Genomic DNA, 17,690 nt, shown 5'->3' on the forward strand with positions numbered 1-17,690 from the left:
TCTCTCTCTCTCTGTCTCTCTCTCTGTCTCTCTCTCCTCATTACTGCCGCTGTAATGTGATACAGATTCAGACATGACTGTAGTGGAGTAATTGATGTCTCAACATTCCCTGTGATACCGCTCACTGCTCTTCCTCTATTCCGCTGTTTCTCCTCCTCTTTTTCCTTACAATAACCATTTTTTTATGAAGGTAGAACCCTTTTAAGTTCCATGTAGAACCCTTTACACAGATGGTTCTACATGGAACCCAAAATAGTTATACTTGGAACCAGAAAGAGTTCTACCTGGAACCAAAAAGAGTTTCCCTATGGGGACAGCCCAAGAACCCTTTTGTAACCCTTTTTTCTAAGAGTGCAAGTTGTTGTTTACATCTAAGTGTAGGCCCCTGTACACCAAGTCAATGTTTATGCAACCCCAGACAGGCAGAATTCACGACCTAACACCTCCAGTCAAGCCAAGGCCATATACAGTGCCTTCAGAAATTATTCACACCCCTTGACTTATTCCACATTTTCTTGGTTTACAGCCTGAATTCAAAATGTATTAAATAGATATTTTTTCTCTGCCCATCTACAAACAATATACCATAATGATAAAGTGAAATACAGAATATATTATTTACGTAACTATTCACACCCCTGATTCAATACATGTTAGAATCACCTTTGGTAGTGATTACAGCTGTGAGTCTTTCTGGGTATTTCTCGAAGAGCTTTGCACACCTGGATTGTACAATATTTGCACATTATTCTTTTAAAAAATATTCAAGCTCTGTCAGGTTGGTTGTTGATCATTTCTAGACAGCCATTTGCAAGTCTTGCTATAGTTTTTCAAGCCATTTTAAGTAAAAGGCCACTCAGGAACATTCAATGTCGTCTTGGAAAGAAACTTGAACCAGATTTTCCTCTAGGATTTTGCCTGTGCTTAGCTCTATTCCTATTATTTTTATCCTAAAAAAAACTCCCATGTCAAGCATACCCATAACATGATGCAGCCACCACCATGCTTGAAAATAAAGCAGATATTGTACTCAGTGATGTGTTGTGTTGGATTTGCCCCAAACATAACGCTTTATATTCAGGACATAAAGTACATTTCTTTGCCATTTTTTTTTCAGTTTTACTGTAGTGCCTTGTTGCAAACAGGATGCATGTTTGTATTGTGGATCAACTACAATGTTGTTGATCCATCCTCAGTTTTCTCCTATCACAGCCATTAAACTCTGTAACTGTTTTAAAGTCCCCGAGCGGTTTCCTTCCTCTCTGGCAACTGAGCTAGGATGGACGCCTATATCTTTGTAGTGACTAGGTTTATATTACCATTCAAACCATGCTCAAAGGGATATTCAATATCTGTTTTATTTTTTTTACCCATCTACCAATAAGTCCCCTTTTAGCGAGGCATTGGAAAACCTCTGTTCTTTGTTGTTGAATCTGTGTTTAAAATGTACTGTTCGACTGAGGGACCTTACAGATAATTATATGTGTGGGGTAGAGAGATGAGGCAGTCATTCAAAGATCATGTTAAACACTATTATTGCACACAGAGCGAGTCTATGCAACTTATTATGTGACTTGTAAAGCAAATCTTTACTCCTGAACTATGACTTGACATAACAAAGGGGTAGAATACTAATTGACTCAAGACCTTTCAACTTTTCATTTTGAATGAATTTGTAAAACATTCCAAAAACATAATTCCCCTTTGACATTATGGGGTATTGTGTGTAGGCCAGTGATGCAAAATCTCAATTTATTCCATTTAAAATCAGGCTGTAGCAACAAAACGTGGAACAAGTCCAGGGGAGTGAATACTTTCTGAAGGCAATAGAAGTATGGTGACAGAGGGCAACCTTGTTTTACGCCTCTTTTTAACAAGACTGTGTCTTTGTATTGCCCCCCTGGTTCCTTCTTCAGTAGGAGAGAGAGCAGTTCCTCTTTTCGTGTGTCTGACAGTTTGCCATTTATATAGGAGTAATTAAAACATGATTGTAATGGATCTTTCAGTAGTTCATAAAAAGCTTGCTATACTGTGTCTCTATTAGAATGCCATCAAGGCTAGGGGTTTTCCCCGTCTGTGTCACGTTTCTGACCTTATTTTCCCTTGTTTTGTATTTATTTAGTATGGTCAGGGCGTGAGTTGGGGTGGGTTGTCTATGTGTGTTTTCTATGTTGGGATTTTGGGTTCGGCCTGGTATGATTCTCAATCAGAGGCAGCTGTCAATCGTTGTCCCTGATTGAGAATCATACTTAGGCAGCTGGGGTTTCACGTTTGGTTTGTGGGTGTTTGTTCCTGTGTCAGTGTTTCGCCACACGTGACTGTTACGGTATGTTCGTTTGTTGTTTTTGTATCGTGTATTGTTTTCGTGTATATCAAATATCATGGAAACTTACCACTCTGCACATTGGTCCTCCGATCCTTCTCGCCTCTCCTCGTCCGATGAGGAGGACGAAATAGACTGCCGTTACAGTCTGAAAGGAATCAAATGCCAACCATAGTTCATCCTGTGTAATTAGGCTTTCACAAGTCTTTGTTTGTGTGACCGATTGTTTAACATGATTTTTGGGGAGAAGGATATCTGAAAACTCATCAGGAACATGACGAGAACATTGTTTAAAATATTTTACTTTCTCATTCAAAATCTCCTTTGGTGAGATAAGGCTTTCTCCATCATTTGTAACTATTTTCTGTGGGTTATTTTTGATTGTGTTTCTATCTGTGGTTTGTTTTTGATTGTGTTTCTATCTGTGTGTTATTTTTGGTTGCGTTTTTAAATTGAAGGTTTAGGAAAAACTTTTTTGAGATAAGTGAAACCCGATCTTTGCTAATAATAAACAAATTGAAACACCCTTAGCTAGTTTAGTCTAGACATTAATAATCAGTGTTGGGACAGTGACATGTGAAGGCCGTGTTAGATCTATAACCCACGGGATGTTATCACAACTTAGTTTGCAAACACTGCATGAAATATGTATTCAAAACATGGACTGCATATTTAACGACCCAGGCGTCCTTTTTACACATGATATACATTTTTATGCTGGGTGTGTGAACTGCGTCGGTCTCTTTATTTACTTACATAACTTAGTCATTGGACCTGCCTTTCCCTGCATTACAGACGTGTGATGTGTGTATACACAGACACTTGAGGACTATGTGGTTAAGCTCTAACCATAGGGGTATTCTAATAATATTAAGTCACTGGCTCCTTAATCCCTGTATGCTCTCTCTCTCTTTCTCTTTCAAAATAACCATTCATATACCCCTCAAAATACCCCACAAGAGAGGCATAATAAGTCATGTCAAACTATGTAGAATTGCAGGAAATGCAACCCCCTAGTCTACTGTTTGTGGGGGTGTGATACTCTATCTGAGCCCAAACAGACAGTTAGTATCAAGCCCCTCTATCTGAGTCCAAACAGACAGTTAGTATCAAGTCCCTCTATCTGAGTCCAAACAGACAGTTAGTATCAAGCCCCTCTATCTGAGTCCAAACAGACAGTTAGTATCAAGCCCCTCTATCTGAGCCCAAACAGACAGTTAGTATCAAGCCCCTCTATCTGAGTCCAAACAGACAGTTAGTATCAAGCCCCTCTATCTGAGTCCAAACAGACAGTATCAAGCCCAGTAGTGCACAACAGTACCTAATCTAGTAAACCTATTGATTATCTATTGATAAACTGGGATATTCCACACACCAAGTTAAACAGGTTCTTTATTAGCCTCATGTTAAAAGACAAAGGATGGAACACTAGATCCACTGAGCTCCATGATGAGCGCCCCACTGCTGCTGTCCTAGACGGATCAATGGACCTAGTCTTCTGTGGCTGTCTAGCCCGGTGGTGTCCAGAGACAGGGAAAGGAGGGAGGGGATCCATAATGAGATGAGGTAAACCAGGAGGGGAAACAAGGAGAAGGGACTGAAGTGACAGCCTCTGGTGGCTATGCCATCAACCAGCCTATACTGGAGATCTGTTGGCTCTTCGCTATCCCTGGAGGTGGTCTCTGTCTGTCTGTCTGTCTGTCTGTCTGTCTGTCTGTCTGTCTGTCTGTCTGTCTGTCTGTCTGTCTGTCTGTCTGTCTGTCTGTCTGTCTGTCTGTCTGTCTGTCTGTCTGTCTGTCTGTCTGTCTGTCTGTCTGTCTCTGTCTCTCTCTCTGTCTCGCTCTCTCTCTCTCAATTCAATTCAATTCAATTCAATTCAAGGGGCTTTATTGGCATGGGAAGCGTATGTTAACATTGCCAAAGCAACTCTCTGGGTAAGGTAGAATGAGTGTACTGAACATGTGGATTGACATGTGAGCAGTTCATTTCACATGTTCAGAAACAAAGACATCAGGATTCTAGGCTATTGTCTTTTATGTAACTGTGCAGGATTCCAGTCCCATTGAAACAGACTGCATTTTGTGATATGATATGAGCCATACTACTGGTGGTGTGTGTGTGTGTGTGTGTGTGTGTGTGTGTGTGTGTGTGTGTGTGTGTGTGTGTGTGTGTGTGTGTGTGTGTGTGTGTGTGTGTGTGTGTGTGTGTGTGTGTGTGTGTGTGTGTGATGCCTGACTGGCTAGATATTGGTAATCAAAGCACTTTTGAAGGATACCTCTGCAGCAGCTTTGAAAAGATGAAAGCTAGGTGGAGGGCTGTTTGACCACGGAAAGTGCATCTCTCACACGCACACACACACACACACACACACACACACACACACACACACACACACACACACACACACACACACACACACACACACACACACACACACACACACACACACACACACACACACACTACTCATGCATGAGTCTGCTATGGTGCACAATGTCAGTGTGTGTGTGCTTGTGTGTGTGAGAGAGAGAGAGAGAGAGAATCAATGCAGATATGCAGTGGCATCCAAAAGCATTGAAAGCAGAATCCCTAAACCATGGGCATCTGCCTTGAAAACCAACATGCACATTAGAATGTGGGGTGTTTTTCAGTTTGAAGCGTGTCCCTGGACTGTCTGTTTCTAAACACAGAAGGTGTAACTGGGGATTGGACATTAGAGAACAAGCAATTTCTCAGCACAATGGCGGGCCAGCATAGTTATGGGAAACCAAGGCTTTCTGAGTCTTTGGCGCTTTCACCAAATTGTGCAGAAAAAACGGTGTATTACTCGGAGCTTATCTGTTTACAATGCACATTAGCAACATCTGCTGGTCAACAATAAATAGCAGCGTGTGATTATCAGAGACGTTTTTCTTCTCCACTGTTTTCATCAAAACTCTGTGGTGCAGCGGTAAGTTGTTGGCTTTAGTAGCCTATAATCAGTTGGAATATCAAGTTTGCATCTTACATCATGCTTCTCATCATGCTTCCCTCCAGCCCAGCCCTAGGTGCTGCTTAGCTGTTGCCTGGTCATGGGAGTTTGTTAGTGGAGGTGCAGTATCTGGCATCGCTAGCTAGCTCACCTCCCTGTGATTCTAATGAACAAGTGGGTGACAAACTGGGTCAGGCATGGCAATGGCACAGACAGGTAGGCAGCTTCTGCTGATCCAAGATCAGTCCTGGGCAGGAGCTTTTTGGTGAGTCACATGACATTTGGATGTGTTCCCTCCTCTACACAGTACACTACCACCCTGCTATTCTGTCAACCTGTCTGCTTGTCTGTGTGCCTGCCTGCCTGCCCCTCTGCCTGTCTGTGTGCCTGCCTGTTTGTCTGTGTGCATGTCTGCCTGCCCCCTGCCTGTGTGCCTGCCTGTTTGTCTGTGTGCCTGCCTGCCTGCCTGCCCCTCTGCCTGTCTGCCTGTCTGTGTGCCTGCCTGTTTGTCTGTGTGCATGTCTGCCTGCCTGTCTGCTTGTCTGCTTGTCTGTGTGCCTGCCTGTTTGTCCGTGTGCCTGCCTGCCTGGCCCCCTGCCTGTCTGTGTGCCTGCCTATCTGTTTGTGTTCCTGCATGTGTGCCTGTCTGTCTGGCTGCCTGTCTGTCTGGCTGCCTGTCTGTCTGTGTGCCTGCCTGCCTTCCTGTCTGTCCGTTTGTGTGCCTGTCTACTTGTCTGTGTGTCTGCCTGCCTGCCTACATACCTTCCTGCCTGTCTGTCTGTGTGCCTGCCTGCCTTTCTGTCTGTCCGTTTGTGTGCCTGTCTACTTGTCTGTGTGTCTGCCTGCCTGCCTACATACAGTACCTTCCTGCCTGTCTGTCTGTGTGTCTGCCTGCCTGCCTACATACAGTACCTTCCTGCCTGTCTGTCTGTGTGTCTGCCTGCCTGCCTACATACAGTACCTTCCTGCCTGTCTGTCTGTGTGTCTGCCTGCCTGCCTACATACAGTACCTTCCTGCCTGTCTGTCTGTGTGTCTGCCTGCCTGCCTACATACAGTACCTTCCTGCCTGTCTGTCTGTGTGTCTGTCTGCCTGCCTACATACAGTACCTTCCTGCCTGTCTGTCTGTGTGTCTGCCTGCCTGCCTACATACAGTACCTTCCTGCCTGTCTGTCTGTGTGTCTGTCTGCCTGCCTACATACAGTACCTTCCTGCCTGTCTGTCTGTGTGTCTGCCTGCCTGCCTACATACAGTACCTTCCTGCCTGTCTGTCTGTGTGTCTGCCTGCCTGCCTACATACAGTACCTTCCTGCCTGTCTGTCTGTGTGTCTGTCTGCCTGCCTGCCTACATACAGTACCTTCCTGCCTGTCTGTCTGTGTGTCTGCCTGCCTGCCTACATACAGTACCTTCCTGCCTGTCTGTCTGTGTGTCTGCCTGCCTGCCTACATACAGTACCTTCCTGCCTGTCTGTCTATGTGTCTGCCTGCCTGCCTACATACAGTACCTTCCTGCCTGTCTGTCTGTGTGTCTGCCTGCCTGCCTACATACAGTACCTTCCTGCCTGTCTGTCTGTGTGTCTGCCTGCCTGCCTACATACAGTACCTTCCTGCCTGTCTGTCTGTGTGTCTGCCTGCCTGCCTACATACAGTACCTTCCTGCCTGTCTGTCTGTGTGTCTGCCTGCCTGCCTACATACAGTACCTTCCTGCCTGTCTGTCTGTGTGTCTGCCTGCCTGCCTACATACAGTACCTTCCTGCCTGTCTGTCTGTGTGTCTGCCTGCCTGCCTACATACAGTACCTTCCTGCCTGTCTGTCTGTGTGTCTGTCTGCCTGCCTACATACAGTACCTTCCTGCCTGTCTGTCTGTGTGTCTGCCTGCCTGCCTACATACAGTACCTTCCTGCCTGTCTGTCTGTGTGTCTGCCTGCCTGCCTACATACAGTACCTTCCTGCCTGTCTGTCTGTGTGTCTGCCTGCCTGCCTACATACAGTACCTTCCTGCCTGTCTGTCTGCCTGCCTGCCTACATACAGTACCTTCCTGCCTGTCTGTCTGTGTGTCTGCCTGCCTGCCTACATACAGTACCTTCCTGCCTGTCTGTCTGTGTGTCTGCCTGCCTGCCTACATACAGTACCTTCCTGCCTGTCTGTCTGTGTGTCTGCCTGCCTGCCTACATACAGTACCTTCCTGCCTGTCTGTCTGTGTGTCTGCCTGCCTGCCTACATACAGTACCTTCCTGCCTGTCTGTCTGTGTGTCTGCCTGCCTGCCTACATACAGTACCTTCCTGCCTGTCTGTCTGTGTGCCTGCCTGCCTGCCTACATACAGTACCTTCCTGCCTGTCTGTCTGTGTGTCTGTCTGCCTGCCTACATACAGTACCTTCCTGCCTGTCTGTCTGTGTGCCTGCCTGCCTGCCTACATACAGTACCTTCCTGCCTGTCTGCGTAAGCGAAGCGTGTTTTTATTTTATTTTTTATCTTACCAGGTAAGTTGACTGAGAACACATTCTCATTTACAGCAACAACCTGGGGAATAGTTACAGGGGAGAGGAGGGGGATGAATGAGCCAATTGTAAGCTGGGGATTATTAGGTAGTCATGATGGCATGAGGGCCAGATTGGGAATTTAGCCAGGACACCGGGGTTAACAGTCCTACTCCAGTGGCGGTCGGTGTCGTTTAAGATGAGGGAGGACTTGTATTATTTTTATGAGCATGGCCTTATTTCTATTACAGCATATTGGATGACTGTCATTCATACCCAGCTCAATGTAACATCGATAGGTTTAGCTAGGTTACTACATGATACTCACATTTTCCCTACACCCATCATGAGGTTGCTAAAACCTAGCCTGTGAATGACAGTTTACAACATTGGTGCACAGGTCGAGAGAAAAATTGGAGTACTCAAGGTGACAGACAGTGACACATTTAGTACCGCCTTGCACACTCTTGCCTGCATCTAGCTGATCTAGGGTGTAATCATTAGTCCAACAGTTGCAAACAAGAGTTTCTATTGGACAAATTCAGGTATGTTTATCCCCGTTCTGTTTGCTGCCATTTTAAGAAACGTTTTTCCAACAGAATTGGTGGAATTAATACACCCCTGACCTCATGCAAACACAGAACAAGTATGTGAACCCTTTGGAATTACCTGGATTCCTCCATAATTTGGTCATCAAATTTGATCTGATCTTCATCTAAGTCACAACAATAGACAAACATAGTGTGCTTAAATTAATAAAACACAAATTCTTGTATTTTTCTTGTCTATATTGAAAACATTCACAGTGTAGGTTGGGAAAAGTATGTGAACCCCAAGGCTAATGACTTCTCCAAAAGCTAATTGGAGTCAGGAGTCAGCTAACCTGGAGTCCAATCAACGAGACGAGATTGGAGCTATTGGTTAGAGCTGCCTTGCCCTATAAAAACACTCACAAAATTTGAGTTTGCTATTCACAAGAAGCACTGCCTGATGTGAACCATGCCTCGAACAAAAGAGATCTCAGAAGACTTAACATTAAGAATTGTTGACTTGCATAAAGCTGGAAAGGGTTACAAAAGTATCTCTAAAAGCGTTGATGTTCATCAGTCCACGGTAAGACAAATTGTCTATAAATGGAGAAAGTGCAGCACTGTTGCTACCCTCCCTAGGAGTGGCCGTCCTGCAAAGATGACTGCAAGGGCACAGCGCAGAATGCTCAATGAGGTTAAGAAGAATCCTAGAGTGTCAGCTAAAGACTTACAGAAATCTCTGGAACATGCTAACATCTCTGTTGACGAGTCTACAATACGTAAAACACTAAACAAGAATGGTGTTCATGGGAGGACACCACAGACGCCACTGCTGTCCAAAAAAAAACATTGCTGCACGTCTGAAGTTTGGAAAAGTGCACCTGGATGTTCCACAGCGCTACTGACAAAATATTCTGTGGACAGATGAAACTACATTTGAGTTGTTTGGAAGGAACACACAACACTATGTGAGGAGAAAAAAATACACAGCACACCAACATCAAAACCTCATCCCAACTGTAAAGTATAGTGGAGGGAGCATCATGGTTTGGGGCTGCTTTGCTGCCTCAGAGCCTGGACAGCTTGCTATCATCGACGGAAAAAGTTTATCAAGACATTTTGCAGGAGAATGTAATACCCTGACTACACCGCTCGTGTCGCGTGCACGAGCGTTGCAAAATACATTTATAAATCTATGTTATTCAATTATTGCACCCACACTGCTTGCGAGCGTCTGCGTTACCAAGGGCTAAAATAGAAGTCCGTTCTATTTGTGACGCAGATCGCGCTGCAAGTCCTGCCTCTCCCATCTCCTCATTGGTTTATAGAAGCAGGTACCCACGTGCCATCTCCTCATTGGTTATACCCACGTGGGTGATTGAAAGACGAACTGTGTTGTCGGTCGTTGTGGTAATACTATGAAAGTTTAGGTGCCAATCACCATATAAGTTCAAAGAAGAAAAAGCCTGGAAGGAGGAGAGATGACTAGAAACGATTCGGTTGACCGTTTTATGTGTGGATTAATTGTCGTAGTAGAGGACCTTGTGCATTTCAGGTAAAATAATAACTCAATGTTTATATCCCAGGACAAATTAGCTAGCAAGTGCAAGCTAACTAGCTAAATTGCCATAAATGTTCAATGCTTTTCAACCTGTCCCCAAATTAATGTCATTGGTTTGTTTTGATATTTTAACCTGCGTGTCGTGATCGCGTTTGGTGTAGGGGGACAAAATACATTTATGCACGATGGCGCACGCACGCAGCCGGTTTGGGTTCCGTGTATCTGTCCGCCAATTGAAGCTCAACAGAAGTTGGATGATGCAGCAGGACAACAACCCAAAACACAGAAGTAAATCAACAACAGAATGGCTTCAACAGAAGAAAATACGCCTTCTGGAGTGGCCCAGTCAGAGTCCTGACCTCAACCCGATTGAGATGCTGTGGCATGACCTCAAGAGAGCAGTTCACACCAGACATCCCAAGAATACTGCTGAACTGAAACAGTTTTGTAAAGATGAATGGTCCAAAATTCCTCCTGACCATTGTGCTGGTCTGATCCGCAGTTACAGAAAACATTTGGTTGTTACTGCTGCCAAAGGAGGGTCAACCAGTTATTAAATCCAGGGGTTCACATACTTTTCCCACCCTGCACTGTCAATGTTTACACGTTGTGTTCAATAAAGACATGAAAACGTATAATTGTTTGTGTGTTATTAGTTTAAGCAGACTGTGTTTAGCTATTGTTGTGACCTAGATGAAGCTTTGATCAAATTGTATGACCAATTTATGCAGAAATCCAGATATCCAGATCCAAAGGGTTCACATACTTTTTCTTGCCACTGTACAAACAGCATGATCACTTTTGCTTGTTGTATTCCTTCTCGCATCAACATGCTCTCCTCCTCTCACCTTTTCCCTTCGCTTGTGGACTTCAGTGCACAACACATCAGCTGTCTGTGACCAGGCGAAAACCTTTCCAAGCCAAACCTTCTTATCATAATCGCTACACACAGCTTACCTACATCGTCGTAGCTACTAGAACTAACGCGTAAGTAAACCCGCTACAATCATGCAGTACAGTGTAGGCAGCAAGCAATTAATTAGTTACACCGGCAGGCCCCGGTGGCAATAAATTAATAAAACCAAAAGCTTTCTTTTTGAGTCAACTACTCACCACATTTTATGCATTGCATTGCTAGCTAACTGTAGCTTATGCTTTCAGTTCTAGATCAATTATCTGATCATTTGAGTGAAAAACATGTCAATTCATGCTGCAAGAGCTCGTTATACGTTGGAGGACGTACTCCGGAAGTTCTCATAAATACTGTGTACGTCTATGGAAGGGGGTGAGAACCATGAGCCTCCTAGGTTTTGTATTGAAATCAATGTACTTAGAGGAGGATGGAAGCTAGCTGTCCTCCGGCTACACCATGGTGCTACCCTACAGAGTGCTGTTGAGGCTACTGTAGACCTTCATTGCAAAACAGTGTGTTTTAATCAATTATTTTGTGACGTGAATATATTTTGTATAGTTTTATCTAAAAATATTAACTTTCTAAATGTTTCACTATTTACATTTTTATGAAATTCACAGTGGATGGTTCTTCCCTTCCTCCTCTCAGGAGCCTCCACAGCCCTACCCTTACAATAAGTGCCATGGGATCTTTAGTGATCACAAGACTCAGGACACCCCTTTAACATCTCATCCAAAAGACAGCACCTTGGGATATTTTTTTTAACCAGTGGACAGAGTGCCTCCTACTGGCCCTCCAACACCACTTCCAGCAGCATCTGGTCTCCCATCCAAGGACCCTCGCTGCTTAGCTTCAGAGGCAAGGCAGCAGTGGGATGCAGGGTGGTATGCTGCTGTTTACATTCTAGATGCTACGCTCAGGGGCTTTCACATTTGGTTTGGACCAAGTCCTGACGACACCACACTGTTCTGTTCTCCTAATCAGTACATGTACATTCTCTCTCTCTCTCTTGCTCTCTCTCTCTCTCTCCATGGAAAATCTGATCTTTATTGTTAGATTCTCTATTGCTACTGGTATGTGTGTGTGTGTATGCGCAAGGCTGTGTATGTGTGTGTCCATGTGTGCGTATGTCTAAAATGTATGTTTGTGTGTATTATCATTTGGGTTGAGTGGCACACTCCAGTCTCCATATCCAATCCTTTTGCGTAAACCCATACGCACCATGTGCTTTAACACACCATTAATAGCTCGTTAGGATGTTGACTGGTGGTAAAAAGAAGTTGATCATTAACCCTGTGGGCAAGGCAGAGCCGGTTGTCACAGCAACCTCTGGCTTCCCGGGCCAGTGGTGTGACAAGGGTCAAGCTCCAGTCAGGTAACGGCAACCGCTGGCTTCCCGGACCAATGGTGTGACAAGGGTCAAGCTCCAGGCAGGTAAAGACTCACTCACTCACATAGCCAGTCTCCTTCAACTATCTCCCAAACCCATATATTTTCACTACACCTCCTCAGCCTCAGTGTCTTCCATTTCCTGCTATATCCGGCTCCCTGTTGCTGCTGGCTTATCGGGGAGAAGGAAAGCAATGAAAGCCAGAGAGATACACGCTACAAACCAACTACTGGGTCTCGCCTCACTAACGTTTCTGTGTGTTTGAAATCAGCGAGTGTGAGAATTAACGGTTCCGAACAAGACGTTACAACCCCATATTCTCTTCTCTCTCTCCTCATATTCTCTTCTCTCTCTCCCCATATTCTATTTTCTTCTCTCTCTCCTCATATTCTCTTCTCTCTCTCCTCATATTCTCTTCTCTCTCTCCTCATATTCTCTTCTCTCTCTCCTCATATTCTCTTCTCTCTCTCCCCATATTCTATTCTCTTCTCTCTCTCCTCATATTCTCTTCTCTCTCTCCCCATATTCTCTTCTCTCTCTCCCCATATTCTCTTCTCTCTCTCCTCATATTCTCTTCTCTCTCTCCTCATATTCTCTTCTCTCTCTCCTCATATTCTCTTCTCTCTCTCCTCATATTCTCTTCTCTCTCTCCTCATATTCTCTTCTCTCTCTCCTCATATTCTCTTCTCTCTCTCCTCATATTCTCTTCTCTCTCGTCATATTCTCTTCTCTCTCTCGTCATATTCTCTTCTCTCTCTCCTCATATTCTCTTCTCTCTCCTCATATTCTCTTCTCTCTCTCCCCATATTCTCTTCTCTTCTCTCTCCTCATATTCTCTTCTCTCTCCTCATATTCTCTTCTCTCTCCCCATATTCTCTTCTCTCTCTCCTCATATTCTCTTCTCTCTCTCCTCATATTCTCTTCTCTCTCTCCTCATATTCGCTTATCTCTCTCCTCATATTCTCTTATCTCTCTCCTCATATTCTCTTATCTCTCTCCCCATATTCTCTTCTCTCTCTCCTCATATTCTCTTCTCTCTCTCCCCATATTCTCTTCTCTCTCCTCATATTCTCTTCTCTCTCTCCTCATATTCTCTTCTCTCTCTCCTCATATTCTCTTATCTCTCTCCTCATATTCTCTTCTCTCTCTCCTCATATTCTCTTCTCTCTCTCCTCATATTCTCTTCTCTCTCTCCTCATATTCTCTTCTCTCTCTCCTCAAATTCTCTTCTCTCTCTCCTCAAATTCTCTTCTCTCTCTCCTCATATTCTCTTCTCTCTCTCCTCATATTCTCTTCTCTCTCTCCTCATATTCTCTTCTCTCTCTCCTCATATTCTCTTCTCTCTCTCCTCATATTCTCTTCTCTCTCTCCTCATATTCTCTTCTCTCTCCTCATATTCTCTTCTCTCTCCTCATATTCTCTTCTCTCTCTCCTCATATTCTCTTATCTCTCTCCTCATATTCTCTTATCTCTCTCTCCTCATATTCTCTTATCTCTCTCTCCTCATATTCTCTTCTCTCTCTCCTCATATTCTCTTCTCTCTCTCCTCATATTCTCTTCTCTCTCTCCTCATATTCTCTTCTCTCCTCATATTCTCTTCTCTCTCTCCTCATATTCTCTTCTCTCTCCTCATATTCTCTTCTCTCTCTCCTCATATTCTCTTATCTCTCTCCCCATATTCTATTCTCTTCTCTCTCCTCATATTCTCTTCTCTCTCTCCTCCTATTCTCTTCTCTCTCTCCTCATATTCTCTTCTCTCTCATTATTTGCCTCAGCATGTCGTTTTTCATGATGTGAGAAAGTAATTCAGGCTGGGTTTGAACATATGAACAAAGTTGGCTGTAGACCTGGGTTCAAATACTGTTAGAAATCGTTCAAATAATTTGAGCGTTTGCTTTTAGCCTGCCTGGAGTGACATAAGCGTAGGGTTTGCACGTTTGCAACTATTCAATTGGTTCATTGAACCAGGCATGCTCAATCAAGTCCAGACAAAGTATTTAAAACGATTTCAAATAGTATTTGAACCCATGTCTGATTGGCTAAGTCGGCCCTTGGACGGTGGCGCAATAACTCCTGCTCCTGGAGGTGACTTCAGGAACATTGAACTGTGGCCCATTGGCTGACTATGGAAGAATCATTTCCAGAGGTAACTCTGAAATTAAAAACACAATTAAGCAATGGGAGATTCAGAGAGCAGCCTTAGAGGGCTAATACTAAAAGAGGGAGGGACAGAGACGCTAGAGAGAGAAAGAGAGAGACAGATGCTAGAGAGAGAGATAGAGGGACAGAGACGCTAGAGAGAGAAAGAGAGAGACAGATGCTAGAGAGAGAGTGAGAGAGAGAGATAGAGATGCTAGAGAGACAGAAACAAAGATGATAGAGAGAGAGATAGAGACGCTAGAGAGAGAGAGAGTGAGAGAGAGATAGAGACGCTAGAGAGAGAGACGCTAGAGAGAGAGAGTGAGAGAGAGATAGAGACGCTAGAGAGAGAGAGAGATGCTAGAGAGAGAGAGACGCTAGAGAAAGAGACAGATGCTAGAGAGAGATGCTAGAGAGAGAGAGAGAGACACCAGAGAGCGAGAGACAGAGACATACAGTTGAAGTCTGAAGTTTACATACACCTTAGCCAAATACATTTCAACTCAGTTTTTCACAATTCCTGACATTTAATCCTAGTAAAAATTCTCTATCTTAGGTCAGTTAGGATCACCACTTTATTTTAAGAATGTGAAATGTCAGAATAAGAGTAGTAGTAGAGAGTAGAGAGAATTATCTTTTTCAGCTTTTAAACTTCTGACCCACTGGAATTGTGATACAGTGAATTATAAGTTAAATAATCTGTCTGTAAACAATTGTTGGAAAATTTACTTGTGTCATGCACAAAGTAGATGTCCTAACCGACTTGCCGCAACTATAGTTTGTTAACAAGAAATTTGTGGAGTGGTTGAAAAACAAGTTTTAATGACTCCAACATAAGTGTTTGTAAACTTCCCACTTCAACTGTATATTATCTACTTCACTTGCTTTGGCAATGTTAATATATGTTTCCCATGCCAATAAAGCCCCTTGAATTGAATTGATAGAGAGACCCTTGAATTGAATTGAATTGATAGAGAGAGAGAGAGAGGTGTAACGGCTGTCCTCCTCCTCTTCGGAAGAAGAGGAGGAGTAGGGATTGGCCAAAGCGCAGCATGTGTTGAATCCATAATTACGTTTATTAAAGAAAAGACGAAAACCGAAATAACACTTCAACAAACTACAAAATAACAAACGAACGTAGACTGACCTAAAACATGTGAACTTACACATAACGAAGAACGCACGAAAAGGTACAGACTACAAACAAACGATACAGTCCCGTGTGGTAACATATACGGACACAGGAGACAATCACCCACAAACAAACAGTGTGAACAGCCTACCTTTATATGGTTCTCAATCAGAGGAAACGTCAAACACCTGTCCCTGATTGAGAACCATATAAGGCTAATTACACCTGACCTAAACATAGAAACACAAAACATAGAATGCCCACCCCAACTCACGCCCTGACCAACTAAACACATACAAAATTAACAGAAAACAGGTCAGGAACGTGACAGAACCCCCCCCCCCCCCCCCTCAAGGTGCGAACTCCGGACGCACCACCAAAAGTCTAGGGGAGGGTCTGGGTGGGCATCTGTCCACGGTGGCGGCTCAGGCTCTGGGCGTGGTCCCCATCCCACCATAATAAATCCCCGCTTTTGTAGCCTCCTCCCAATGACCACCCTCCAAATTAAACCCACCGGATTAAGGGGCAGCACCGGACTAAGGGGCAATACCGGAATGAGGGGCAACACCGGAATGAGGGGCAACACCGGAATGAGGGGCAACACCGGATTGGATGGCGGATCCTGGCTGGCTGGCTCTGGCGGATCCTGGCTGGCTGGCTCTGGCGGATCCTGGCTGGCTGGCTCTGGCGGATCCTGGCTGGCTGGCTCTGGCGGATCCTGGCTGGATGACGGCTCTGGCTGGTCATGGCTGGATGACGGCTCTGGCTGGTCATGGCTGGATGACGGCTCTGGCTGGTCATGGCTGGATGACGGCTCTGGCTGGTCATGGCTGGATGACGGCTCTGGCTGGTCATGGCTGGATGACGGCTCTGGCTGGTCATGGCTGGATGACGGCTCTGGCTGGTCATGGCTCGCTGACGGCTCTGGCTGGTCATGGCTCGCTGACGGCTCTGGCTGATCCTGTCTGGCGGAAGGCTCTGGCTGATCCTGTCTGGCGGAAGGCTCTGGCTGATCCTGTCTGGCGGAAGGCTCTGGCGGATCCTGTCTGGCGGAAGGCTCTGGCTGATCCTGTCTGGCGGAAGGCTTTGGCTGCTCCTGTCTGGCGGAAGGCTCTAGCGGCTCCTGTCTGGCGGACGGCTCTGAAAGCTCATGGCAGACGGGCGGCTTTGCAGGCTCATGGCAGACGGGCGGCTTTGAAGGCTCAGTACCGACGGACAGTTCAGACGGCGTTGGGCAGACGGGCAGTTCAGGCGCCGTTGGGCAGACGGGCAGTTCAGGCTCCTCTGGGCAGACGGGCAGTTCAAGCGCCGCTGGGCAGACGGCAGACTCTGGCCGGTTGAGACGCACTGTAGGCCTGGTGCGTGGTGCCGGAACTGGAGGTACCGGGCTAAGGACACGCACCTTCAGGCTAGTGCAGGGAACAACAGGGCACACTGGACTCTCAAGGCGTACTATAGGCCTGGTGCGTGGTACCGGCACTGGTGGTACCGGGCTGAGGGCACGCACATCAGGGCGAGTACGGGGAGAAGGAACAGTGCGTACAGGGCTCTGGAGACGCACAGGAGGCTTGATGCGTGGTGCCGGGACTGGAGGCACTGGGCTGGATACACGCACCACAGGGAGAGTGCGTGGAAGAGGAACAGGGCTCTGGAGACGCACTGGAAGCCTGGTGCGTGGTGTAGGCACAGGTGGTACTGGGCTGGAGCGGGGAGGTGGCGCCGGAAATACCGGACCGTGCAGGCGTACTGGCTCCCTTGAGCACTGAGCCTGCCCAACCTTACCTGGTTGTATGCTCCCCGTCGCCCGACCAGTGCGGGGAGGTGGAATAACCCGCACCGGGCTATGTAGGCGAACCGGGGACACCATGCGTAAGGCTGGTGCCATGTAAGCCGGCCCGAGGAGACGCACTGGTGGCCAGATATGTAGAGCCGGCTTCATGGCACTTGGCTCAATGCTCAATCTGGCCCGGCCGATACGAGGAGCTGGTATGTACCGCACCGGGCTATGCACACGTACAGGAGACACCATGCGCTCTACTGCGTAACACGGTGTCTGCCCGTACTCTCGCTCTCCACGGTAAGTACAGGGAGTGGGCGCAGGTCTCCTACCTGACTTCGCCACTCTCCCTCTTAGCCACTCTCCCTCTTAGCCCCCCCCAAGAAATTTTTGGGGTTTACTCACAGGCTTCCTACCGCGTCGTCGTGCTGCCTCCATTCGCCGGTATCCCTCCTCGCACTGCGCCAGAGAAT

General features: G+C 45.9%; 1 protein-coding gene across 1 annotated transcript in view; it reads right to left on the reverse strand.

Moving 5' to 3' along the window:
* The window catches only part of LOC120063662 (potassium voltage-gated channel subfamily H member 8-like), a 193,344-nt gene that overhangs the window by 79,370 nt on the left and 96,284 nt on the right, over positions 1-17,690 (reverse strand). The gene's annotated exons all lie outside the window — the stretch shown is intronic.

The sequence above is a fragment of the Salvelinus namaycush genome, chromosome 19, assembly GCF_016432855.1.
Source record: "Salvelinus namaycush isolate Seneca chromosome 19, SaNama_1.0, whole genome shotgun sequence".
NCBI classification, from domain to species: Eukaryota; Metazoa; Chordata; class Actinopteri; order Salmoniformes; family Salmonidae; genus Salvelinus; species Salvelinus namaycush.